The sequence below is a fragment of the Etheostoma cragini genome, chromosome 11 (assembly GCF_013103735.1).
Source record: "Etheostoma cragini isolate CJK2018 chromosome 11, CSU_Ecrag_1.0, whole genome shotgun sequence".
In the NCBI taxonomy this organism is placed as follows: domain Eukaryota; kingdom Metazoa; phylum Chordata; class Actinopteri; order Perciformes; family Percidae; genus Etheostoma; species Etheostoma cragini.
Genome location: NC_048417.1, coordinates 22,621,699 through 22,648,286, shown reverse-complemented (window position 1 = coordinate 22,648,286; position 26,588 = coordinate 22,621,699). Strand labels below are relative to the sequence as shown.

General features: G+C 40.0%; 1 protein-coding gene across 2 annotated transcripts in view; it reads right to left on the bottom strand.

Annotated features, from left to right (window-relative positions):
* adarb1b (adenosine deaminase RNA specific B1b) overlaps positions 1–26,588 on the bottom strand; it is a 129,264-nt gene that overhangs the window by 71,939 nt on the left and 30,737 nt on the right. For both annotated transcript variants that reach the window (XM_034884798.1, XM_034884797.1), the window contains exon 2: positions 11,390–11,466. The gene's annotated coding sequence lies outside the window, so the exon portion shown is untranslated. The remainder of the gene's footprint in view (positions 1–11,389; positions 11,467–26,588) is intronic.

Below are 26,588 nucleotides of genomic sequence, written 5' to 3'. Positions count from 1 at the left end.
GGTGATAGCATATCAGCCGTGTGGCTTTGTACTGTACCTGCATGATCACGGTTGGGGTGTAATCCTGTAATAAGTTATAGGAAGGGAATTGTAATTTCCCTTGCCATCACATGGCCACTCCTCGGGGTAGAGATGGATAAAAAGATCTAAACAAGTTGGTCACTCGGGAGAATGCAACTGATGCCATTTGGCAGCAAAGTGGGTTCGTAGCAAAAAAAAATGACAGCCACCAAATCTTGATGACATCGTGTGTAAGACTTGCATGCAAATGGTGGCAAGTAGCAATGGAAATACATTCCCATTCCCATCTGAGAAGCAGTCATCCACAAACTGATATACAAATTAGCTTTTTCGTCAAACTCAACTGACAAGTCCGAATCCAACTGCCATCAATTTGCAGACATTTGGGAAACCGTGAAATATTAAAGGAAGAGCGCATGGTGGGAAATCGGTACTTGTACAATGCATGCATGCACGGTTAACCATGTCTGTAAAATCCTATTCCTTCATGTAAATCCAAATGAGTACCTACATACCTCAAACAGTAAATTTTCTCCACTAAACGATTTTTTAAGACAAATTAACAAAGACAGAATATGTTGGGGTTTTTAGTACACAAGTCAAATTCCTCTAGTGCACTTTTGTCTTACTTAAGTATGCTAAAGGTATGTGAGGAACTCTTATTTCTGCCATATAATCTGTGTAACAGTGTACATGTGGATGATTTTATTATGTGGTTGATACTGTTTGTATGAAGTATCTATTATAATAGCATTGCTTCTATGGGAGGCATTTTTAAAATATTCAACTGTAATTACTAGGGGTGTGATGAGACACCCAGTTCACAAGAGGAGACAAGACACGAGACTGGGTTCACGGGATTGAGATGAGATTTTAACACGTTTTTAACAGAAAACTTCAATGAAGCAATAAGACCGGAAAAAAGTACTTAATTCAATCAAAAGTCACAAAACTGTGACTGGCTTCTCTCCTATATAATTAACAGCTATGCATGGTGGAGAGAGTCTCTTCACTCAGAGAACCAAGGTTACAACATAACCAAGCCAGCGGGAAAACACAAATAAATTAACATCTCTACCAAATATAAAAAATACCATCTAAACTACCACACTCTACAGATGATTTTGGTGAAGACTGATGCTCTTTTTTCCTCCTCTGTTTTTTAGTAATTTCAGCACTAAACACGGAAGTAGGCTAGTCTAGTATTGATTTATGACCATTATAGGACAAACAGAGAACATTTCTCTCTTTTTTAATATCATTAAAAGTAAAGTAAGGTTTTGGTGTCTGTTTCCCGACTCATTTTAACAGAGAAGGAGAGTGGTCTGTGCAAGACAGCACCACAGTGAACCACATGCTGGGTACAAGTGTGTGCATTGGCCGAGAGAGAGAAAGGGGGGGGGGGGGGGGCTGGTGCTCTGCACTTGTGTACTGAAATTGCGAGACACCTCGACGATATCTCGTGGGGACGAGATCTCGTCACACCTCTAGTAGTTACACAGATGACACACACATTTACCTAGCTCTGTCACCTGCTTTACTCTAGCTCCTTAGATACTTACTTTTGTTGATTATCTTCTTAAAAACATAGAAAGTCAAGAGCCATATACTGTAAGTGTGACATAAAAAAATAACTTCTCCATGCTTCTACCTTTGACTGAATCCCACCAGCACTCACTACAATCCATCTTACTGTTCAACGTCCTTCCATTTGTTCAAATTGCAGTATTGCTCTTTAAATGCTTATGTGTTATGTAGTGTAAAGCACTTTGAGTTGCCTTTGTGTATTAAATGTGCTCCATAAATAAAACATTGCATACAGAAGTTTAATTGAGGTGTAACATGTAGAGCTATGCCAGGGACAGCAATATCCCTCTGCACAGCTGATTTTAATGGATGGTGATTGATTCAGTAGGTAGGCCCGAGAGGTAAAAAAGATTAGCAATGAAGTTATTGTACACAGATGAACGCTCAAGCCAAAGTGTCCATCTGAATTACACTCCCCTGTGTGTGATTTGAGTAAAGTTAATAAAATGATCAAATCTCAGTGTCTTGAAGTTGGGTTTCCCAGCTCTGGTGTGTATACCACTCTGCTTCCTCAGCTTCACACACGGATTCTCGAATCAACAATAATAAGATGAGCATTATTATTACTATTATTATTTTATGGCCTGAGCCAATTTCACGTTCAAACCACTTCAACTACATCTTCTGTATTGCTGTTAAACACTGTATCACACACACACACCACACCACAAAACACACACACAATATCCACAGTGCTAAGAATAGCTTGCCCATTAATCAGCGACAGCTGTAATTATACTAATTACAGTGTGTAATCTGATCAAGGTGAGAAAGATCAAATCACAGCCTTTTCTCTCCTGCTAGGCTTAAAGGTGCTTTTAGTAATGGTCGTGACAGCGGCGAGGTTGTAAAGAAAATTGGTTTGGACCAAAATAATCTGATTCGACTCGGTATGGTGGCTGATTAGAGTGGCGAAGTACAAGTATGTGTTTAAATGAAGCTATCTCTGTTGTCTGCAGGCCGTTCGGCCTTCTAAATTGCTTTTTATTAATTCAATAATGTTACATTATTAGCATTAAACAAAACCTTGAAGGAATGAATGGCTACCTGCACAAACACAGCCAATACAAGGTTTTTATTGGCGTTGACAGGAAGCAGGAGGTCCCAGTGTTTTATGAAGAAATAGATTGCATTTCAGACATATTTTGTTCTTATCTATGCTGCTTGTCTAGTCAGAGACCCCAAAAAAAAGAAAAGATAATGAAATATCTCTACAAATGCAAGGGTTGATATAAAAAAGAAGAAGGCAAACTCTACACACAAACATGGGGCAGCGGCCGCTCAGTCCGTAGGGACTTGACCTGGGAAATGGAGAGCTGCCGGTTCAAGTCCCCTTGAGCAAGGCACCAACACCCCAACTGCTCGGACGCCTTTAATGGGCCACCCCCTCACTCTGACATCTCTCCATTAGTGGATGTTTTGGGTCCTGTTTGTGTATGTGTTTGTATTTTGAGCCTATGTGTAATAAACAGAGTGTAAAAAAAGGTCATTCTTCCCTGTGGATCAATAAAATATCTCATCTTCCAACTGCAAACGAATATACACATTCATTTTGTTTTTTGACTGGAAACTACAATTGATCTTGTGATGAGCCTGACAGAAATGGTCTGTTTCATCTGTATAAAGCTGATACAATACTCCTCACTCTGTTATGTGGTCTGCATTAGTAAAGAGGCTGTTTGCTATTATTCAATGAATAAATATGAAATTTTCAGTGCGCGTTCAAACGTTTGTGTGCAGCTCTGTGTGCTCACAACTCTCTGTGTTGTTTGTGTGTGGCAGACTGAAGTGAGTCTTTTATGTAGACTTATAATGATCTCATGGCGATAATCCTTACGTATAATGACGGATACTGTAGACATGTGTGATGGATTTTATTTATTTCGGGTGCTTTTATCAGCAGCAACGCACCATTTCCTCTGTGTGTGAATATTGTGTGACCTGGGTGTCAACAGATGCTCTGATCTGCGGTAGGCACAGCTGTAATCATCTTGCCAAGCTGGTGTTAATTGGCTTTAACACCTGTTGAAAGTCGATATATGAATGTATGCGTGAGTGTTCATCATTACAATATATGTATATAACAACTTAAGTCTACACCAAAAAAAGAAAAGACTGAAATTAATAATGCCCCAATTCACAATCTTTGGCCCCGATCCAGAGCCAAGACCTTTCATATGGGTTGTTTGCTGATGCAGAGTCCCATTCAATGAATATATATACCTAAATGTTGATTATGCATGTGGCTCACACACTGAAATAACAGCTGTAGCTTCTAAATTTGGCCCACCTTACCTTTCACGAGCTATTTGATCCAAATACTGGAGGTTTACAGTAACATTCCACTCACAGCTGTACAACAGTGTTGCAGAGGGATGCTTTCTTTTTAAGAAACACTGGCTTGTAGAGAACACACAAACACAAACACACACACAAACACACACACACACACACACACACACACAGGCTGGTGAAAATGGCGTTCAGCGCCGGCTTTAAATGAGAAACTGCTGACGTTCAAATATGCGTTCCATAAAAAAACAAAAAAACAACAACAAATTTTTGCACAATATGTCCAAAAGAGTTAAAAAACAATACAATGTGAGACATAACTATAAGCAATGTTAGTCCTTTTTCCCACTCTCTGGAGTGTGCACAAGCCAGGACAGGACGCGGATTACACCGCTGTCTCGTTGGCGCTGCAGTTTTATGATTTACAGATTTATGTTAGCGTCTTTGTGCCGTCTTCCTCTTCAACCTCATTGTTTCTTCACTTACGTTAGCCGCAGGATAGAAACGCCATCAACAAGCCCACTCGCTCACTCTTCCAAACAGGCTGAGCTCAATCAGACAGGAAGCTGAACGTTTAGGCAGCAGCTAGATAGATCGATGGCAGATAGACGCGTTAGTGACAGTGGTTTTACTTACTTATAATATTCAAATATATATTTTTATATTCATCAGTGGCGTAGGCAGAAATTGTATTTTGGGCGGGCCAGCACAACAGTGAGTGGGCCATTCTCACAAAGATGTAGAAATAGCAAAAAGGACAAACTATTTTATTTTCCGACAAAAGCAACTCTTAGACAGTGTATGGAGTCCACGGCAGTGACAGGATAAAAAAAAATTAAAAACTACGTCACTCGCAGATAAGTTATCTTCTTATGTAATGTGTGCAAAACACAAAGGTCTTTCAGCTAGAAGCCATCATCAGTGTTCACCATTTCTTACTAAATAGGAAGGTTACTAGGTAACAAGAAGCCTGAAACCCGTTTGACTTAATGTTACCTCTGTCGCTGATGGGCTGTCAGCTCCGCTGGGGAAATGTCTGCACACGCTGCAGAAAAGCTCGTCCTCATTTACTCTCTATTCCATCCCAGGAAAGCTCGTCCTTATTTACTCCCTATTCCATCCCAGAAAAGCTCGTCCTTATTTACTCTCTATTCCATCCCAGGAAAGCTCGTCCTTATTTACTCTCTATTCCATCCCAGAAAAGTGTCCGTGCCACTTTAAAGAGAAGCCATTGCTGTCACGGTAACTTTTAACAGTGCATTGCTTAACACATCCATGGTACATTGTGTAGACACATTAAACACACACACAAGTAGCTCTGTTACTAGTTTTTTTTTTTTTTTTTTTTTTACATACATTTCAATATTTTTCATTACAAAATGTATTTTTATCAGACTTGGCTGGACGGGCCAGTGAGTGAACTGGGCGGCCCAGTGTTGCTCCGTCTCATTACAGACTACACGCCTGATTCAAATGTCTTTTTTTTTTAACTTTTCAAAGATATGTATTTCAATTTGTTAAATACATTTGTATTGTTTGTTGACAGCCCTTCAGTGTAGAAATAGCACTTGTTGGTCTTGTAAGTGCTATGTAAGCAAGTTAGCCGTGCAAATGTTTTGCTTACTTTAGAGTTGCTTAAATATTCGCTGTAAGTGCTTTTACTACAGTTATGATTGAGCGGGGGGCAATATGGAGAAAATTAAATATCACAATATCGATATTGCTGTAATATTGTAGGGTTGACAATTGGTGCTTTCACAATTGTTTTCACAGAATGAGATTTATGATAAATAATTAATTATGTGGATATAATGACTTAAGTGGGTACAGGCAAATAACAAAACAGTTTGGTAAGTTCAGAAAATAACATCACTTCACTAAAATACAGCCTTTAAAACCAGGAAAGTACACAACTAGTGTCATATTACGATATCCAAAATTGAATACAAAAACCTCATATATTGATATAATATCAAAATATTGCCCAGGCCTAAGTTGTGGTTTTGGAAGAGAGGCTAAAAAACACCACCCTCCAAACTCTTTATATAACCAGGAGAGGACCTTAGACAAGATGTATCAGCCGGGCCTTGCTGGACACTTTGCTTGTGACATACTTAAAATGCCACAAATGTATAATCACACTCATACTGTGTCAAACACATGTCAGCCTCAAATAATGATACCTAAGGTCATCATTCATCCAAAAAGTACACAGAGCGAAAACGTAAACACAACCCTGCTATTATAGTAATGTGACGTTCAAATACTGATCCACACATCATCAAGTGATATCTATGGTTTGTACAGAGGAAAACAGATGTCACCGAGACAGTAAGCAGACTTACCCTGCTGGGCCAAATCTACTTTATCAGTGATAGCAGCCTCTGTTACGGCTAAATGACTACATTGTTTTCACATCTGGTCACAGCTTCCACTTCCCGGTTCCAAAACAAATGTAGGCTTTGATACCAGATCCACCCGTCTCCTGTCCGGTCACAGGCATGGATGGATGGAAACCAGTGTACATGTACGATGCACTTTTGTATGGCAGCTAGCATGGGTAAGGAAGGAACTGAGAGAGAAAGTGAGAAAGAGATCAACAGAATGCGGGTGCCAAGTGTGAAAGAACGCAGGTACTCTCCAGATGGATGGATTCCTCTCGTATAAATACATGCTAATCAGTGTGATACAGTGCTGTGAAGCACTCTGGCTCCTGGATCATACAGAACATATGGTGTTGGAACGCCTGAAGAGAGATGCCAAACTACAGTAACATTATTCTATTAAAACATAAGGCACTATCTATTTTAAGATATTTAATAATGCTGATGTTGATTCACATTAGTCTACATGACTACGTGCTCACCAGAAAAGAGTCCAAATCAGCAGCTTTCCAAAAGCAACACTAGAGTGCAGTGAGTTATGAGGATGTAAATATTAGAAAAGATGATAGATGATTGATGCTCTGAGTGAGGACTTCAGCCCAAAGTGGGAAAACATCTCCCGCTTCTGGACTCCTGGGGACATTTTCCAGAGTCAACCAATTTCATTTCCTAACTTAACAATGGAGACCACGCTTGCTTTCTGTTTGTAATTTGGGAATCTATAAAACACATGACCATCTGTTACATCTGGTCAATGCTGGAGGGGTCGGAGCCCCTGGTGTGGGACTGTGAGTGGAGAAGAAGAGTTTCAAGGGGGTTGGGAAGGGAGCCACATGAGGCAAAGATATTGTTTACCGGTGTTGCGGAAATAATGGTAAGCTAATTAATGTTGTACACACAGCTCATGAAGGAAATAGGGTTCTTTAAAACCTGCATGCTTGCTCCAATTTGTAATTCAATTAAATCCAAACATGCAAGCATGTCACACATATTCTTAGAGTGTGACTTACACTTTCCAAGGACATCATTACACTTAGAACTCTAGGGCTTGTTTGAGAATCATTACATCCCATTGATAGGTGTCCATCCATGGGAACATTGCTAACAGGAAATGCTAAAAGCTAATTCAGGATACTTTGAATGGTGCCAGTGTGGTGGCCAAAAAGTACAGGTTGTCTGAGGGGAGACCCATAGTGTTCAACTTTGAAATCCACTGTTGAGGGACATTATTTGCAGGTACTCATTAAATGTCAAATATTAAAAATAAATAAATAATAGTACTAATAATAGGATTACAGAGGGCAATATAATCTGCTACTGAAAATAATGTAAATCTTGAAATCATTTTGGGAGGCTGGAGCACAATAAATGCTTCAGTAATAGAATCCCAAGCAACGTGGGAAGCAGCTGTAAGGGTCTTTCATTGGTGTGGGTCAGTCCAGAGGTGTTAACCTAGGCATTATATATACTGTATAAGCTGACATGTTCTCTCGTGTAGTATTTCAAAAAGCCCCAGCTTGAAATGTGTGGACTAAAAGGGGAGACTGAATCAACATTAGCAACATTTTAGCAATGGGCCTGGTTGCTGCTGATTGAGCAAAACACCGTGGTAATAGGTTCATAATATGTGGAGCTAAACATACAGTGAAAATAGTGTGTGTGTGTGTGTGTGTGTGTGTGTGTGTGTGTGTGTGTGTGTGTGTGTGTGTGTGTGTTAGCGCTGGGCAATATATCAAAATTGTATCGATTTATGAGGCTAGATATCGTCTTAAAATTTGGATTTCATAATATCCTGATGTAACAAGTGTTTCCTGGCTTTAAAGGCTGCATTACAGTAGAAAAGATTTTCTGAACACACCAGATTGTTCTAGCTGTTCTATTATTTGCCTTTACCCACGTAGTTATTATCAACATAACTCATAATTATTTATCAAAAACCTTATTGTGTGTATATTTTGTGAAAGTACCTATTGTCAACCCTACAATATCGCTACAATATTGATATTCAGGTATTTGGTCAAAAATATAGGGACATTTGATTTACTCCATATTTTGTGTGTGTGTGTGTGTGTGTCTTCAGACAGGGAAAAAGTAAAGATAAACTTGAATCAGACTTGTCCAGCGACACACAGTAGCAGACCATCTCTCAGCTTTATACATGACACCTCAACACACACTCCTGAATAATAAGTCCCAGCTGTGGGACTAAAGGTCACCTTTCCAGCAGTTCGCATTTCATTGGTGCACTGCTTAGATGCACACAAAAAAAACTCTGGCTCATGACAAGATGAAATATTGCTGGCCTAGTTCCTGGTGGTAGAAAGATTAAATCATCTGAGGCAGCAGCCTTCGTAGCAGCAACAAGAAGAGAAAAAAAAGATCAAATGAGGTGTGTTATTATTGCACACAGCTCTCATCTTACATCACTCAGTAAGGACCTGACACTATCATCTAGCGTATCACAGCCATCACAGCCAATGTAACCTGCAACAATGACACCAAGTGTACTCAGGGCTGTGTACATTACCAATAGCTGTTTTTACAGTGGATTCATGAAGTGGATGCTCTAAATGCTCTAAGATACCACAGAAAATGTTGTGGTATTGGCTGCTTCTCAGTTTTCCTTTCCAGATTTCCCCAGCTGGTTTAGCAAAAATCCTCTCCAACCGAATAAATCTGCCTGTCTTAATACATTTATTTAAAAAAAAAAATACCACTGGAGTGCTACAAGTTTGTCCAATGCCCATCTCACTCTACTACCCAGCAGCAATACAGCAAGCTGTGGCAGGATGAGCGCTGGCTGTCTCGCCAACACCGCACTAAATATTCATTACAATAATGGAAGCGAGGTGGACGCAGCAGGGCAAGATGCCATGTGCGCCGTGTTTCCAACCACACAGGCCACTGCCATAAACAGACACAAATGTCAGCGCACAAAGAGAACAAGACATTGGCTAACGGTCAGCATCACAACTAGAACCAATTTTTGACCAAATACCTCAATATCAATATTGTGGCGATATTGTAGGGTTGAAAATAAGTGCTTTCACAAAATATGCACACAATGAGGTTTTTGATAAACGTTCCATTCGAAGGGCTGATGTAAGCAAACAAATGTGGGGTTGCATCGCCAAATGCAACATACGTGGTATGTGTGTGTGTGTGTGTGTGTGTGTGTGTGTGTGTGTGTGTGTGTGTGTGGCTGAAAAAGAGGCTGATGCTGTCATGCTGTCTGTGGTTTAAGGATGTCTGCTTTCTACAGGAGTGGCGGATGAGGAAGGCTGAGCTGACCACTGTTCCAAGCCTTTTTATACCTTTACTCTACCTTTACCCTGGGAGACATATATAACCATTTATAAGAAAGAAGTGTCCTTACAAGGACAGCATGGTGCCATCACCTGAGCGCCACTGAGCACAGCCCCCATGCAGCAACCTATGGTGATCAGAATCTTCTCAAGGCGGCCCTCCTTCTCTACCTGACAGTTCCTTCCCCCGAGCACCCAGCAGGAAAATGGACACTATTTAAGAGGACTGCGAGGAGGGCGATAAATGTCTCCTCTTGTCAACAACACCACAGGTGTCTGAGCTGTCCATGGCTCTCAATGAACAATAACTGCTCCATTAAAATGTTAAAGACTCAGCCGAAGGGGTACGCGAGGGATTTAGTACTGCACTTTCATAAAGTTGAGGGCCTTGCGAGAGACAAAATAAAAAAAAGAATAGCCAAAGTTGGTGCAGAAGAGAGATAGGACTGGGCAATAGATCAATATTATATCAACATCAACATATGAGAGTGGATATCATGTTAAATTTGGGATATTGTGATATTGTGATGCAACACAAGATTTACTAGCTGTTTTGTTATTTGCCTTAAAACACTTTTGCTGCGTTCCAGGCGACCCGTAACTCGTGTTTTCAAAACCTTCTACTCGTGAAAGTGTCACCACCGTACCTTACTAGTCGTGAACCTTTCCTTGATCGTTGTAATCTCAGTTACAGTTTTGATATCACACACATATGAACAAGAATGTTGACCCCTGTTGAGTCCTATCTCCTAAAGAGACGTGACGTGACACAAATACAGGAAAGTAGTCTGAGTTGGGGCGCCTCGGTTCTAAAACATAAGCATAATACAACTATATAGCATCTATTATTATACCCGCCTACCTGATAAACACCCACGTCTTCAGAACTCTGCAATCACAGCTTGTGACTTTCGGATGAAATCTCAAGCCCAAGCTTAGATAAACATGATGACATCCCTATGGGTCATCAGGGTTCTTTTTTTCAGACTTTAGAAAGCTCCTCAAGAGCCACAGAGGATATTATACAACTATGTTCTTAGGCCAAGTAGTACTCCCGGTCATGAGTAAACAGATCTTCATCAGAGTGAGTCACCACAACATGAAGGCACCAATAGACAGATACATTCTGTATGCTCTATACACAAACGTATTTCCATGCCCTAAACTTAATCATCCACACACAACGGAGCAAGGGTTTTGAGATTGAGCCGAATCGGGGGTAAGTGGAGGAGACAGGCAAAGAGAGACAAAAAGAGATGGAGGTAGAGTCCAGGATCCCCTGATACTTGAGCCAATTTAAAAATAGCTACACTGGAGCAGATGTATGAATTGTACTCCTCAAAGTCTTCAGACAACAAAGGAACAAAAGAGAGAGCAAAAATTATACCAAGGGTGATGTGAGTTGGCATCAGGTGCATGTATTAGTTACACCGCTGTTTATGAAGTCTGTGTCATACTTAATATGAACCCTCTTCATTTCTGAGTGATTGGTAACCTTACTCCTCATTTGGCTCCACTGTCACTGGAGTAGCTCCAGGGTTGAAAGAGTCATGTAGTCAGCACACTGCAGCTCAGGCACAAGTCTGACTTTGTTTTGCATATGAGATAGCAACGGCCCTCTGTTGACAAGACTAGATTCTGCTCTCAATTATCGGTTATCCCGTTGTCAAGTGTGCACAGTATATCAGCAACAATATCCCTTAAAAACCTCTTCGGCATGATGTCCCACGGTTGCACCTGTCCGTCACATTGTGTATAAGTGCCAGCTAAAAGCCTGAAATACGGCAGATCTGAACTCACCGTTCCACTGAGTAGTTGAGGGGGAAAGCTGTTGATTTTGCAAATCCTTTAGAATCCCCAACGGCCGCACACTATGCCTGCGAGAAGGAAAGTAGATCATTAATATACAGTATGTGTGACGGGGCTCTATACATAAAGTGTTCTGAACTAGTTCATAGAATATAACATCTATGGAGTATGTTAATGTCCTAAAAATGATAGCTTCATTCATATATGAAAAAATCTTTCTTTGAATATGGCATCAAAAAATATTATAGAAGTCTGGTTTAGAGTCATTTTGCAAAAAATCTTCTGTACTCAGACACCCTTCTTTAAACTGAAGTGTTGAAATAAGGCTTGACCGGTGTCAGGCACAGGGTGTACGGTTTCTTAAAAGGAGCTGACAAGCTGACATATGACTTTTTTGAGGCACATTCAACCCAAAACAGCAACGAAACGAGGCCAAGAATCTCCGCAGGCAGTCAGTTGGACGTCACGGATCAACACTACATAAGAAGAAACCGCTGGCCAAAACCCTCCTGACCCTGCCCCAGGCTACTCTACTCACACCAGCACCAACCACATCAATACCACAACAGAACAGCATTTACAGGGTGGCAGTAAACGGCAAAGACGACCACAGAGGTGTGGGGGGAAATGAAGCAGACGCTGCCCCATTGTCCAATCACATTAGTGACATTGATCCACTGTCACAAGGACAGAACACTAAAAAGGGAGGTGACCCTGGCTAGGTTTAGCACGGAGTGAACCTAAGTCACACATTTATACAACTACCAAGACCAAAACTCAGAACAAACTGTAAAATGATACAAATAAATCAAGAATCTTTAATCCAATAACTTATACTTTACCTTAGCAGGTCTACACTGAAAAGAGTTGGCTTGTCTCTTTGAACAAAAAAAGTAACCCTGTGGAGTGATTGTTGCAGACCATATGGTATCTGCTTGGGCTTTATAGCTAACTGGTTGTAAAAAATAAATAAAAAAGACAGTGTCTACCGCATCCTCCAATGTCCTGTGGGTGTGGGTGTGTGTGTGTGTGTGTGTGTGTGTGTGTGTGTGTTCGTGTGTGTGGGTGTGTGTGTGTGGGTGTGGGTGTGCGTTTTTCATCTGTATTCAAGGCATCCACCAAGGTGCTCTACACCCCTCCGAGCTGCCACGAGGATCTCTTGTACAGAAGTCACCTACTGAAAAGTTTGCTTCAATTTACATATTTTCCCTTGCAACATGTGCATATGGCTTCAAAGTGAGTTCAGAAACATTAACCAAGAGCACATAAGGCTTACATATTTTAAGCATACAGTGCACACAGCTCTTCATATTCCCACTCATATCTCTTGTCTTGATGCTTCCGGCTTACACATTCTAGCTTTGATGTAACGTAGATAAAACTGGCGTTTTACATGATGATTTACATTGGAAGGATTCTGTGGATCAAATATATTAATTGAAAAAATGGGACAAAAAGTTCAAAACATAGATGAAAAGCATCAACTAAAGTGTTGATTTTCAATTTTGTCGAGAAGACAGCACAAGGGTTAAACTATAAGAAGATTATAACCCTAACATTTTGCTGAAATGGAGGGGAATTACTTGTGTCCCATAGATGACACTTGAAGAATCTGCATTATGTGGTTCAGCCTGACAGTCGTTTTACACTGTTCTGCTAAGTCTGTTTTATAAATCTAACCTCAGCCGCTGCAAGTCTTATTGAATTCAGCCCCTGATCCTGTGGTTTTTACACTCTGCGTTCTCTCTAACTACCGCTGCTCTTCCACATGAGCAGCCAAACACGGTGGCAGATGTCAATCAAGATACATTAAAAGACAACAGCCCGTCGATGAATCAGGATAAAAAACGCTTGGGTTGCCGGTTCTTAAATTAGCTTTGCACGTCACGTTGCTTCTTAATTTGTGAAACCTGAAGAGAAAGCTGTTTGTGGACTGCTGTTAATGGAGCCTGCCCTGAGCTAATCCAAACTTTCAACACAGCACAATTAACCCCGATTCCAGACAGTGAGAAAAACAGTTCACTTGCATTTCTTGTCTGACATCACATTTCCCAGGGGCAGAAACCCAAAACATTGTTCAATGATCTGTGTTCCTCGCTTTCAGTTAGTAGAGAATAGCGTTTTTCTAGTCTCAACGACTACTCAAAGGCCTTCGACATCATAAAGGAACCATTCATCATTCACACACATTCACACACTGTGGCCGAGGCTGCCGTACAAGGTGCCGTACACCTGCTCATCAGATGAACACTCACACACATTTACACTTCAGTGGCGCAGCATCGGGGGCAACTCGGGGTTCAGAGTCTTGCCCAAGGACACTTCGACATTGGACTGCAGGGCCAGGGATTGAACCACCAACCTTCCGACCATTCTACCACTGAGCCTCTATTGCCACCAATTACAAAACAAAATTGCAATATCGGTTCCTCAACGGGTTTATTAACAGGCTACATCCTCAAATCATCTGCAGTCTCACTTAAAGAGCTCATATATTACTTTTTTTGGCTTTCCCCTGTCTTTTGTTGTTTTAAATATATTTTTTGTGCATGTTACAGGTTTACAAAGTGTATATGTATATGTATATATTTTGACACTAATATATGTATTTGTGTCAAAATGTCATCTTTTCTATTTTGCCTGGAAACACTTCCAACAGTGAACAACAAATATATGGTGTTTTCTGAAAATGAAACCAGGTAAACCTCTAAATCTAGTTATGAACCTGAAAATTAGCATAAAATGAGCACTTTAAGACTATGGTTTAGCGTCTCTTATTTTGGTTTCACTGTAAGGTTAAGAAAATAAAACAAAGATAATATCTCACTGAGATCCTATTAGATGCGTATTTTACGGAACACTTTGAAGACCAAACTGATAAACATGCAGCCAGTGTTCCACTCCTCTCTGCTGACTGTCAGTTTGACAGTAGGATTCAGTCAAGGAAGACGTTTGTCTCTGAAGCATTATCTCATTAATATGTATACAGGATCTTTTTTAAGTCCAAATGTATGTTTCCCTTTTTGTAAAGTTATAAACTGATAATCAAACTATATAATTCCTCCCTGTGAGTGTTCCACCCTTAGTGTCAACACTGGTCTAAAAGCACGTATGTCCACATCACAAATCTTAATATTCTTGGACATTTAGGTACAATAACTACTTGGTGCAATAATGTCTCAGCCACATGTACAAAGCATGTATTTATTCACTGCTAATACTTTTATTCACACAGAACTTATTCATGTTCGTACTGTATTTATGTTGACACTGCACTACAATAGAATGTGTACAATCCATTTGAAACAATCTTTTTAACCTAATCGCACTTAACAATTACATTTTTATTTATCTATTTATTTATTACTGTAGCTATAGTTACTTTATACACTTATTGACCTGCTCTTTTCTTATTGTAATTTTAACTATTTTGATATTACTACTTTTCCCATGAGGGGATCAATAAAGTATTCTGATTGCTTGCTATAATTGGTTAAGACTTGCTTTTATGATTTTAGGTTAAAATAAATGAATTAAAAAAACTCAGATGTCCACAGATGTTCCACAGCAACAAAACAAAAAAAGACTCATCTGGGACCTGTGAACTGACACACTTGTCATCTACGACAACTAATATTTCCGCATGGCAATCTGACTTATTTCTAACAGACCGGCATTGGCTCTGTAAAGACGTTTTCTTCCTGGTCCTTAGTGTAAGGTGTCCTGTTGCACTCTGGGTGCACCAGGGATCAAAAACACCCCCGTGACCTTCTTTAAAACGCCAGATCTCTTTCCTAACAGACGGTGTTGGCGAGCTGGCAAATGACTCGAGGAGCACACGCAAGTAAAAAGGCAGACTTCAATTACAATTAATGATGAATGACAGTGTAAGCTGGCAAGCGTAAACTTCCTTTAATTTTATATGACCTCTTTCAGTGACATCTCAGTGACCCGGACAGTTACTATCCACTGTTACATTCAGATATACGTGTGAGAATGATCACCCACTAAATGTTTTATCTACTATTCTCCTTCCAAACCCCTCTGAAAAATGCTACTTGCTTTGACACCTTACACTGCAATACATGTGAAAAAACGCTGTAATACATCAAGATTCTGTATTTAAATTAGTGCTAAAATTCTCTTTGAAAAGCGCAAACATATTTCCGCAGTGAAACTGACGGGCCAGATGATGCTGTGATGGTGATAGATGACTGCAACAAACTTCAGCACGCTTCTACATCATTATGCAGATGGCATGACAGCTGATGGCTTTTAGGGCCTGTTGCCTGCCAAAAAGTCTTCACTTCTATAAAAAAAAAAAAAAAAAACTGAAATCGGGGATTAGGATGAAAGTCACACACTGGGGAGGTTTGTGAGGGAGAGAGGCAATGACTCACTGTTGCTTACTCAAAATGCTGCTGCAAAGGTATCTTTGGGGAATTAACATCTAGTCAATCCAATTGAGCTGCTCAGCGGCCGGTATCAGAAAGCTAGAAATGTGAGTGGCTGCGTGAATGTGAATTGTGCAGGCGGTGCTACGAATAGGCCTTCATGGTCAGCGAACCTTTCCTGGTTAAAACAGTTTTAAAGAGAAAGGTTGCAGCATAAACCCCTCTGCAATCTGAACCAAAAGGCATGTGATCAAAGGTGCCCTGTTCATGTCAAAATGTGACATGAACGCAATACTGATGCAACACTAGTTTGAAATGTGATGTGTCAACCGAGAGTCATAATGAAATATTTTAAGAACAAAGCACTAAGCCAAGTCATTTTTTTTTACAGGAATAAGCCATCCTGAGGATGACGGAAATGAGGGATTCAAAACTCTAATGCATGTTTTTAACACTTTTTTTTATAGCCAAAGCAGTTAGCACCCCAATGCCTATCTTATTTCTTTCTCCTTTGCAACTGTCTACCCATGCACCTTTCTTTTTCCTGACCAGTCTTCTTTTCTTGCTTGCTCCAAAAGAACATTAGACTCTTTTGACACCCCCATTGACAGCTTGATGCATCTTGCCAGTGCACAAGGCAGTAAAAGACACGTTTCAGCCCAACCCCCGCAAGAAGCTACGGAAGATTCGGTTTCAGCTGATGCTTGACTAAAAGCCAAAAGAAAGTGTTAACAAAATGGAGGGCCAATAGTCTGAGGTATTACCATAGCAAATGAGGCCAACATTATATAAACCATTTTATTGACTTAGAAGAAGGTGAAAACAACCAAGAAGGTCTGTTTTTAAGTAACATAAGTAATGTTTTGCATTTTTATTTGTTTTATTAACTCAAAGTCAATTGAGCCCACCCTCCAATTCAATACAATAGACTTAGGGGTTTGGCCTCTTCCTCCTGACCAGTAGCCATAGACTGTTAAACGAATGGACAAAGCGTCTGGGTCTGAAAAGGGACGCCAACTTAGAAGTGTTTCAAACCTGCACTCTATATTACTGCTAGTTTCAAGTCTTCATCAATACAGCATGTTTATTTTGTAGATTATGGTCTCATTTATGCTCCCTTTATTAATGCTCTAGGGTTTGGCTACCCACAAGCTGTTAATTAGAACTAGAGCACAACCTATACATTGACGGGCCAATATAAGGCGTTTCCCGATCTATCTACATTAATGATGGGCTATAAAATTAATAAAAAAAATAAAAAGTAATAAATGATTCTGATAAATGAATATCTTAAAAATAAAATAAAAACAGTCAATCACGTTATGAAAACGTGATTATATCAAAACGGCAGTCCACAAACCAATGGGTGGCGCCACCGATGCTACGGCCATTGTTTTTACAGTTTATGTCAGCAGCGTATGGTGGCTAATTGTGTGTTAGCAAACCTTTGATATATGTTAGTTGATGTGTAACTGACACCATTGAGTTAGTCGGTTGACAGCATAAATATGTATCTACTTGGGCTACTATTACACTACGTTTTAGCATTTCTTTTCTATTACTGTATTTGCCACAGAGGTACTGATGACCAGAGGTGTCAAGTAACGAAGTACAAATACTATCGAAATTTTGGGTATCTATACTTTATTGGAGTAATTATTTTGCAGCAAATGTTTTACTTCTTCTTGTAACACTTTCACGCAATTATGTGTACGTTCTACTCCTTAAATTTAAAAAAATACCATTGTTGCTCCTATTTCCGTTTGACCGGTCTTCATTCCGGTTTGTCATCGTTAAAAAAAAAAAAACTATCCAGATACAGTTCACCCTTCGGATAGGGTGAATTTGATTGTGATTGGATGAAAGGTATAAACATATCCATTCGACACCATATTGGTTCATACGCGATCCACTTGCACATGACACAGATCAGATAATACTCCAGCAAGGAAATAGCAGACGTATGTAGCCTAGTACGAAGATGTCTGTGACAGAGACTCAAGAGAACTCAGCCGAAATGTCCCAACCAAAAACCAGCGAGGTGGTTGGTAGCCAGGGAGACCAGCCAACCCGTCTACATCCTTTGCCGTCCCTGGTAGAATTTTTTGAAATGGTTGGAACAACTCATGCAAATGCGCTGCAAGCTCTGCGTCCCCAAGCCATAGCTAAGAGCTAATTGTTTACAAAACTTACTGTCAAATTTCTTTTACTTTTATACTTCAGTAGTTTTGAGTTTTTGACACCAGTTAATATCATCACAACTAGCTTGTTTGACCACTGACCAAACACCTTTTGCATTTTCTAATCTTCGGTATAACAGCTACTGTTGTCATAGCACTATTGTTAACAATAATAACTCCACAGTATTACCTTGAAAAAACAACTGTCCATTACACCTTGTTGTACACCTCGATATTAAAGAGCAACTCTTGACATTACTACAAAAGGCTAAATGTTGCGGAAACTTCGATAAATAATTGTCACCACATCAAGAGAAACTCTGTCCGAGAGCCACTTTGCATTTTTTCAGACTGACACAAACTACATATACTTTACACATAAACGCCAAGGCACACAACACGCCTGATTAACCATCCGGCTTTGGTACACAGTATAGATTATGAGTCACAACCATTCATTAGAAGGGGAGTAAACAGAGCGGCTGCATTAAACGAGGTCACTCTTGGTTGACTGCCTTCATCACATACATTGTAACCTTGGGCAAAAGTGTTCGTGCATCCGTGTTCACTTGTGTAAAACTGTTAAGGTCATGCATAAGACCCATATAGTTTTGCTTTGAGCCCAGGCAATTAATCTTTTAAAAATATGCTGATATCAGTTGTCGGGTATACGCCTTTATTTTGCCCTTCTGTGTTTATTGCAGACTCTGCAATAAACCCAAGCTGTTTTTATTTTAACCATGACTGTATGATAGACTAGGCAACAGTGATAACTTCATGTCTTGTTATTTAATACTGCACAGTTAGTAGAATATTTGTATTTATTTTAATTTTTTTTAGTGTAGGCGGTGCTGTTGCCAATCATGTGATGGTGACAAAACAAATCATCTTTATCAATTAAACTCAGAACAACACAGAGTCCACAGCCACGCTTGCTCTAAGACGCTGCACTTCAGCCATAAAGTGCTTTAAGCTAAACGCTAATGACATCATGCTAACATGCTCGGGATAACAATGCTAACATTCTGATGTTTAGCAGGTTTAATGTTTACCATGGCCACCGTCTTAGTTGAGCATGTTAACATGCTAACATTAGCCAATTATCACTCAGCTCAAAGTACAGATGGGGATGTTTTGCAGACACAGGGTCGTAAACATTACCTATCTGGAATACAATAGTGACCTGATGATGGTGCTAGAGCTAAAGCTAGCTTTAGCTAGAGGAAAAAAGTTAACGAATGTGTGTAAAAATCTTTCATGTCAATCCATTTAACAGATATGTCAGTCAGGCCCAAAGTGGTGCACCAAACCGCTGACAATCCCATCCCTAGAGCCCTGCTGCTGCCGTGGCTACAAACAATATTACTCTACAGTATGACAAAGATGGGGGTAAAAAAAACAGAGCATGGAACTTGTGCTTTCCACTTTGAAATTTAAATATTGAAAATTGTTCTGACTCAAAGTGAACAACTTTCTGATTAGCATGGTATACACTTGGCAAATACAACATATGGGTTCAGTTAGTCAACATCCTCTGTGGCCTGGAGGGTTTAGCACTCGCTCTTCCTGCACATACCACATGTAAACACAGACAAATGAGGTCTAATTCAAATATAAAACAGACCAGTCCGATTCAAATATGGGCTCAACGGATTAGTGGGTCTGAGAAAACGTTAACATTATATTCAACAAAACATAGAATAAAAAAGATAATGGGCACTTCTGTTAGTCTGTAGGTCAAAAACATATATTTAGATATACATATCTAAATATATTAAGATATGTATGTATTTAGATATGTACTGTATATATGGCGCGCAATATTTGTTAAAGGCAAAATATATGTCAAACCGTTCTGAATGAAGTATTGTGGTGCTGCAGAGATGTCCTAACCAACAAATCATATATATATATATATATATATGCTTTATATATATCTAAATATTTTTATACAGAAAAAAAAGCAGATCCTGGCAAAAATCACAATATACTTATTTTCTTGTAAATTTGAATATGTTTCAATAAAAATGAGAATAATGAATCTGAATCAGAAGCAGCTTTATTTGCCAGGTATGAGGACACATACGTGGAATTTGTCTTTGGAACATTGTTGCTCACAATGTGCTTACATATACAAAACAACCAAACAATATATACACACACTAATACAAACAGTTCATACTCTAAATCGAAATTATGATAATAATACAAAAAATGATGTGATGATAAATGATGATGAAAACTATTCAAAAAGGACCATTCCCTCCAATATCTTGAAACATACCGTTTTTGCAATATCAGTCAAAATAATCGCATTTAGATATTTTGCTAATATCATGCAGTCCTGTGAAAACAAGGTTACAAAGAAGTCTACAAACACGTCAAATGTTGGAAGGGAATGTCTTGTATTTGGACACATTTTATTCATGGTCATCAGTTTTTTCCAGCTGACACAACCCTTTATACTACACAATACTCATTTCACTGTGACAAGCCATCAAACTTAATTCCTGATGCTGTCCGACAGCGGTGGACTGACTACCTAGAGAGTACCTAGAGAATATAATTGCCGGGTGTCGAACAGGTGAGCTAACTTTAGAAGAAAGTCAAAAAGATATATTTCACAGAGCGGAGACAGAGTCAAGACGGACAAAGAGGAGAGGTACACCGCGAGCAGTGAGGCGGCAGAGTTCTGTGCAGTACAGAAGTAATGCTTACATAATACATTCAAGCTGTAAAGCTAATTACGGCACATTTTCTTTACCCTTCTCTTTCGTCACCTGGACTTCTTTTTTTCTTATACAGTATCTAAAATTTTGCAGAAGTGTATGTCCATTCAAAATAACAAATATGTTTAGGAATCTGTCGATTGGAATACTGATTCATGTGCTCATACAGTCTGAAGGTCCGAAAACATCTACTGTAGTAAACATGACCTGAGCCACCTCCAGGACTTACACATTTATTACACAGGCCAGTCTTCAGGTATGATGAAGGGTACGTGATGATATGGGGTTAGTTAATTCCAAAGGCCAAGGGAACTTTATCAGGATGCATAGTATCCTGGATCCGTGAAATACCTGGCCTTTAAAGATAAAAATGTATCTATGGGAATTGAACTTACAGTAGGGGTGTGTATACTTATGCTCCCTGTATTTTAAATGTCAACATTTATTTATTTACAATACATTATTCATTCACAAAAAAATTGGTGTCCTTAAAAGGCTGGATTTTCCTTCTTTTTTTTTTTCAAAAGATGTTTTTTATTCCCCTTTTTAATCAACTTTAGCATGGGTGTGTAAACGTATTCTAGCCACTGTATTTTGGTTTGGATAAAAGTGAAGAACCAACCAAGCAACCGGCTGAGACCAAAGCTGCTTTCTGTAGAGCTGCTAACATGGCTGGAAAATGGGTTCTACATGGTGCTAAAAAAATGACAAATCAAATGTCTAATTATTGTGATTATGAAACATTTTCTTCAGATCAGTTGCAGGCACTGAAAGGGAATTTGTTTTGATCTACATGCAAAACTGGGAGCTGTGTGACAGCATAGCGCATGATGCCAACGGGACATATGGAAACCAGTAAGGAAGAAGGAGCAGGGAGCTGTGATGTGGCCTGGCTGTGGTGACGCATCATGTTTGGGAGACTATTTACAGCTTCCATTTACAACCCAGCCCCACCCTTAATATCCTTGCCAACTGCACTGGCCACTAGTTATGACACAGATTCCTTTGACTAGGGTCTTGCACCCAATCAACAACAGACCGTTTGTCATTATTATCAGCTTTACCGTGATTTCACAACTGGTAGCTATAGGAATATCATCCCAATATGTGTCAAGAAACAGAGTAGAAAATCCCTCAGTGTTTTGCAGATGAGAGGGTAAGAATATAAATTGTGCATGTATGCCACCCATAAGGCATGCTAAAGGCGAGTCCATGGCTAGTAATGAATAATACAGAAACACATACAAAAATAAACGTGAATGCACACTACGGGTCAACGGGGTAAAGAAGAGGGGGGTGGAATTGAAGCAAACACAGGAAGCATGACTATCAACTACAAATAGGTGGAGCTGTTCATATTGATGAAGGACAGATTGAAACCTGGAGTGATTTTATGTTTTTGTCCTCGTGTCCACTCTCAGACTCTGCAGAATTCTCACTGAGATAATTCCCTTAAAGCAAGTGTAATGCAGCAGGTTTTCCTGAGCCATCAGCTTTTTCTACTCTTCACTCTCCTCTTTCTTTCTTCCTTTCTTATTCATTTGATGTGCTTCCTCTTAATCTTCCCTGGGCTACCGACCTCACAGAAACAGAGGACACACTCAACCATTCAGCCATTGCTACGCATTCCCATAGCAGTGAAAGCTGTCTTTGTTCACTGTGCTTAAGTGTTTGCCCCGTGCGTGTGTGCGTGTCTACCCAGCTATGTTGTGCTACTCATGAATGGGAAACATTTTAATAGTTGTGATTCAGCAATGAGGGTTGATGAGTCAATAGCTTAAAAAAGAAATGTCCCCCATTTCTCCAGCCAGTCTGTATCCTTCCACCCCTCTTGGAACCGCCAAGCCTGGCTGGATCAGGTCAAATGACTTCTTACTTTGGAAGCGTATGCAGCATGTTCATCAATGCAGTACACAATTAAATGGCAACATGACAAAAGAAATATGAAGGGACCTTATTTAAGAGTATAGGGAGGGAGCTTACATTTTTAAGTAATGATTTTTTTTAAAGAACAAAAGTTATTATGTTTCACAAAGTTCTACTAATATTCTGTTTAGCAGGGGTTCTTGCTGCTATGTTCTATGTGCACAGACAAACAGGTACCTCCTGCCATCACCATGGTAGCATTTATTTTTAGATTATTTACCTCAATATTTTCAACCTTGAGTTTATTGAACTCGGAAATCTGTTAAACAAAGCCCCTTCTGTCTGAGTCGTGAGCATTAAGTGTTTCCGTAGCAGCCCCATTTTTGTTTGTTGTCATCGTTGTGGTTGATCTAGCATATGTGCACTCATTTTCATCCCCTGCCATAAGGTCGAACTGAACTCTGAGTAAGATTGGCGGCTGTTTGTGAAACTAAATTTTTTTTAACAGAAATTATTTGAGTCACCGGAACGGAGACAGTCAAGCTCTCAATTTGCATCATATCGCCAGCTTCATGTCTGTTAATGACTCTAAGAAAAGCTGCATAGCTGCCTGTGATCTGACACAACTAGGTAATTCGGCCTCTGAAAATTATAAAAACGTCGATATGATATGATGTGATATTGTTATCGTAATGTGAGACTAGATTTCGTCTTGGCATTAGTGTTGTCTTTTCCTGGTTTTAAAGGCTGCAGTACAGTAAAGTGATGTCATTTCCTGAACTTACCAGACTACTGGGACTGTTTTATTATTTGCATTTACCCACAATCTCATTTTGTAAATATTTTGTGATAACACCAATATTGTACAAAACAGTATAGTACTGTTGCGGTATCAATATCAAGGTATTTGGTCAAAACTATTGTGATACTTAGTTTTCTCCATATCGTCTAGCCCTCCAACTTGCCTATAATTACCATACTCTTTGGTTTGGTAAAAAGGGTGAGCAGCATTAAATATAAGTAAAGCAGGCCCATAACAAGTAGTCGCAAGACCAGCAGAGAAACTCCTGATTGGAAAGTCCAGTGTAACGACGATGAAGCAACCCCTTTCCAGTGTCAACAAGATACGTAAGAGAAGCAGGTGGAATATTTTTATGTGTGGCACTATGCACTAAAAGTTCATTATTAAATGAAGGTAGTTGAAAAAGAACATGCACATGGTATAAGAATTTTCTCCTAATCCTAATATGGCCACAGGCTTCTGTAATTCCGTGATATGCAACGTAAAAATGCACCATTCCTCTGAGTGCTTTAAAAATCCAGTCAGCCATGTCTAAAAGATCACTTGTGACACATGGACAAACAGTGGAGAACACCCTCGGGCCAACTGGTATAATTGTAAAAATGCCGGGACTGAGTGGTAGAAAATAATCAGTTCCCATGGATTTAATTAAAAACATTAACATTAATCATTAAGATAATGTGTCAAAACAAAGGAACATAATTTAGTTACAGTCCTTAAATAACATAACTGTTGACTACAATACACTGTAACAATATACTTCAACCTACCACTGGAAGAGGAAGTTGAAAGTTGTAACACGAAAGAGGCAAGTGAAACAGCAAGTGACTGAGCCCTCAGAGGACAAACGCACCAATGCAACGCCAAGCGCTACTTGTCATTTATTTCCAGCAACCATAACCGAGATATGTTCCCCAGCTGTGGGCTTGTGCCTTGGGGACAACCATTCAATCAGACTTAGTATCCAACAATGTGTAATGCCTTGAGTGTAAAATACAAACTGAATTAAATCAATTAATATCAATTAGTAAAATGCCTTGTTCACCCTCAGCCAGGAGCCACTCACATATAGAATTTTAATTTGTACCTCAAAGCAACATCTCGGCATGAAAGGACATGTTTAACATGGCCGTTGACAGTATCAATAAAATGTAGCTGTTGGATTATGCTGCAGGGACTCACGAGCCAAGTCTACGGGCTAAGGTCTGGGTAAAAGGGCTTCTCAGAGGACAATTCAAATGAAGACATACATGGCTTATTGTTCTTGCTGAGTCATTACCAGTGGAACAGTTAAAGCTGCAGTGGGTAGAATGTAAAAAACTCCAACATTTCAAGTAGAGTGAGACCTCGTCCAGCAGCTCTCCTCTCTTTGTTGCACCGGCAATAGAGGTCAACAGTCCCGCGCCTCCTCTGAAAGACCTTGGGTTCCGGAATTAAATTTCCCATTCATTTGTAACAGTGACGTCTGAAAAAATCTGTACATAAAGAGTTGTAGACCATGCCTTGGGCTAACCAGCTACCACGTGACTCATGAGCATACAACATATTTTAAGTGAAAAAGCGACTGTACACATTTTTATTATTGAGCAAAGGAACTACTCATCCCACAAACCACCGTGCACCACTGAATAAAGGAAGCAAACGTTTGTTTAGCTATAAGCTAATAGACAGCATGCAATAACTTTAAAAGACCCTCAGAATAAAACCTGAAAATAACCGTTAACATATATAACGGCTGTTACTAGTGCTATAGCCTGCTTTTGCCAGTGTTGACTTTGAGTTTACATTATTTAAGACTGAATCAAGCTGTCATCTAGCGGTTAGTCACCTTAGCTGTTAGCTAAACTAACGTTAGCTCCCGGTGGAGGCTAACGGCAGAAGCGTGGGAACAGTGAATCGTGCAGTGTCGTAAATCCTCGTGTAACAGGATTAACATCTTGCACATGTGCCAACATCGGGCGTTTCTCAATATGTGTTCTTCTATGGACTTGTGTTCTTGTGTTCTTGTGAAACGTCATGTTTGGTGGCCAAAGTACTGACCCAATACACAAGTTAGCATTTCGCCAAGAACACTTAAAGTCCCCGGATGTGATCTCGACACGCCCATTTTACCGAGGATACAGCGGATGGTGACTTGTGTGAACTTGGCCGGGCCGGTATCCCAGCATTCAATTCGGGTGTAAAGCGCGTATGGTTTCGGTACACAGATTGTCACAATTTACGTCAATTAGTATATCAATAAATTCATTTTGGGATGTTTTAAGGCGAGAAATCAGCTGTGTAGATTTTGAATATAGGCAGTTCAACAAAAATTGATGGTGAATTAAAAAAGCCTTCGGAGTTGGAAAGCTCCACAACCCCCGGCGGGCGAGCTTGCTACGCCAGCCGGGAATGACTCTCGCGAGCCGGTCAGTCAGTCAGCTCAGACCCCAGTCAGTCAGCACAGACCCCTCTGCCCCACATTTAGACAGACCCCTCTGGGCCCACATTTAGACAGACCCCTCTGCCCCACATTTAGACAGACCCCTCTGGACCCACATTTAGACAGACCACTGCAGCAGCAACAATCGAAGAGGAAAGCCAGGTCCACAATTGTAAGATATTTAAAACTATTTTTACCGCTGTTGTTATAGGATATATCCCCTCCTCCTCTATCCTCCTCTTGGCTCTCCTCACTCGCAGGCTCCTCATCTGCTTCTCGGTAAAGTATACCGATGGCAGTGGCTAACGTTACCCAGTCCATCTATAATTTTGATAACGTTTCTTTTCTGATTTCAATTAAAAGTGAATCCCGAAATATGTTACAAGGTTTTCTTCTCGCCGTTGTGTCGTCATTTATACAGTTATTGGCCCGTGATAGCCTACTTAATAGCACGTTAGATGAAACGTAACAAAACAACAAGGCGATGTGAAAGGTGACCGTCCTTGCTTTATTATGAATACACACATCAAAGCTAACTATAAAGTGGCAAGCGCCCTCTATGCTGGGGATGTTGCGCAATAACAGGAAGAACGCTTCGTCTCAAAACTGTCAACAGTGTTTTGTGTGCTTCTGAACTCGCGAGTACAGTCTTCCAGGTACAGCCAGCAAGTACGGTCTCCCCAAGAACACAAGTCCGTTCTTTGCTTACTTGGTATTGAGAAACGCCCATCGGGTACCGACACCTCCTCCTCCTCACAAGCATGAGTTCCACCAATCAGAGGCATCACTGTGGGATT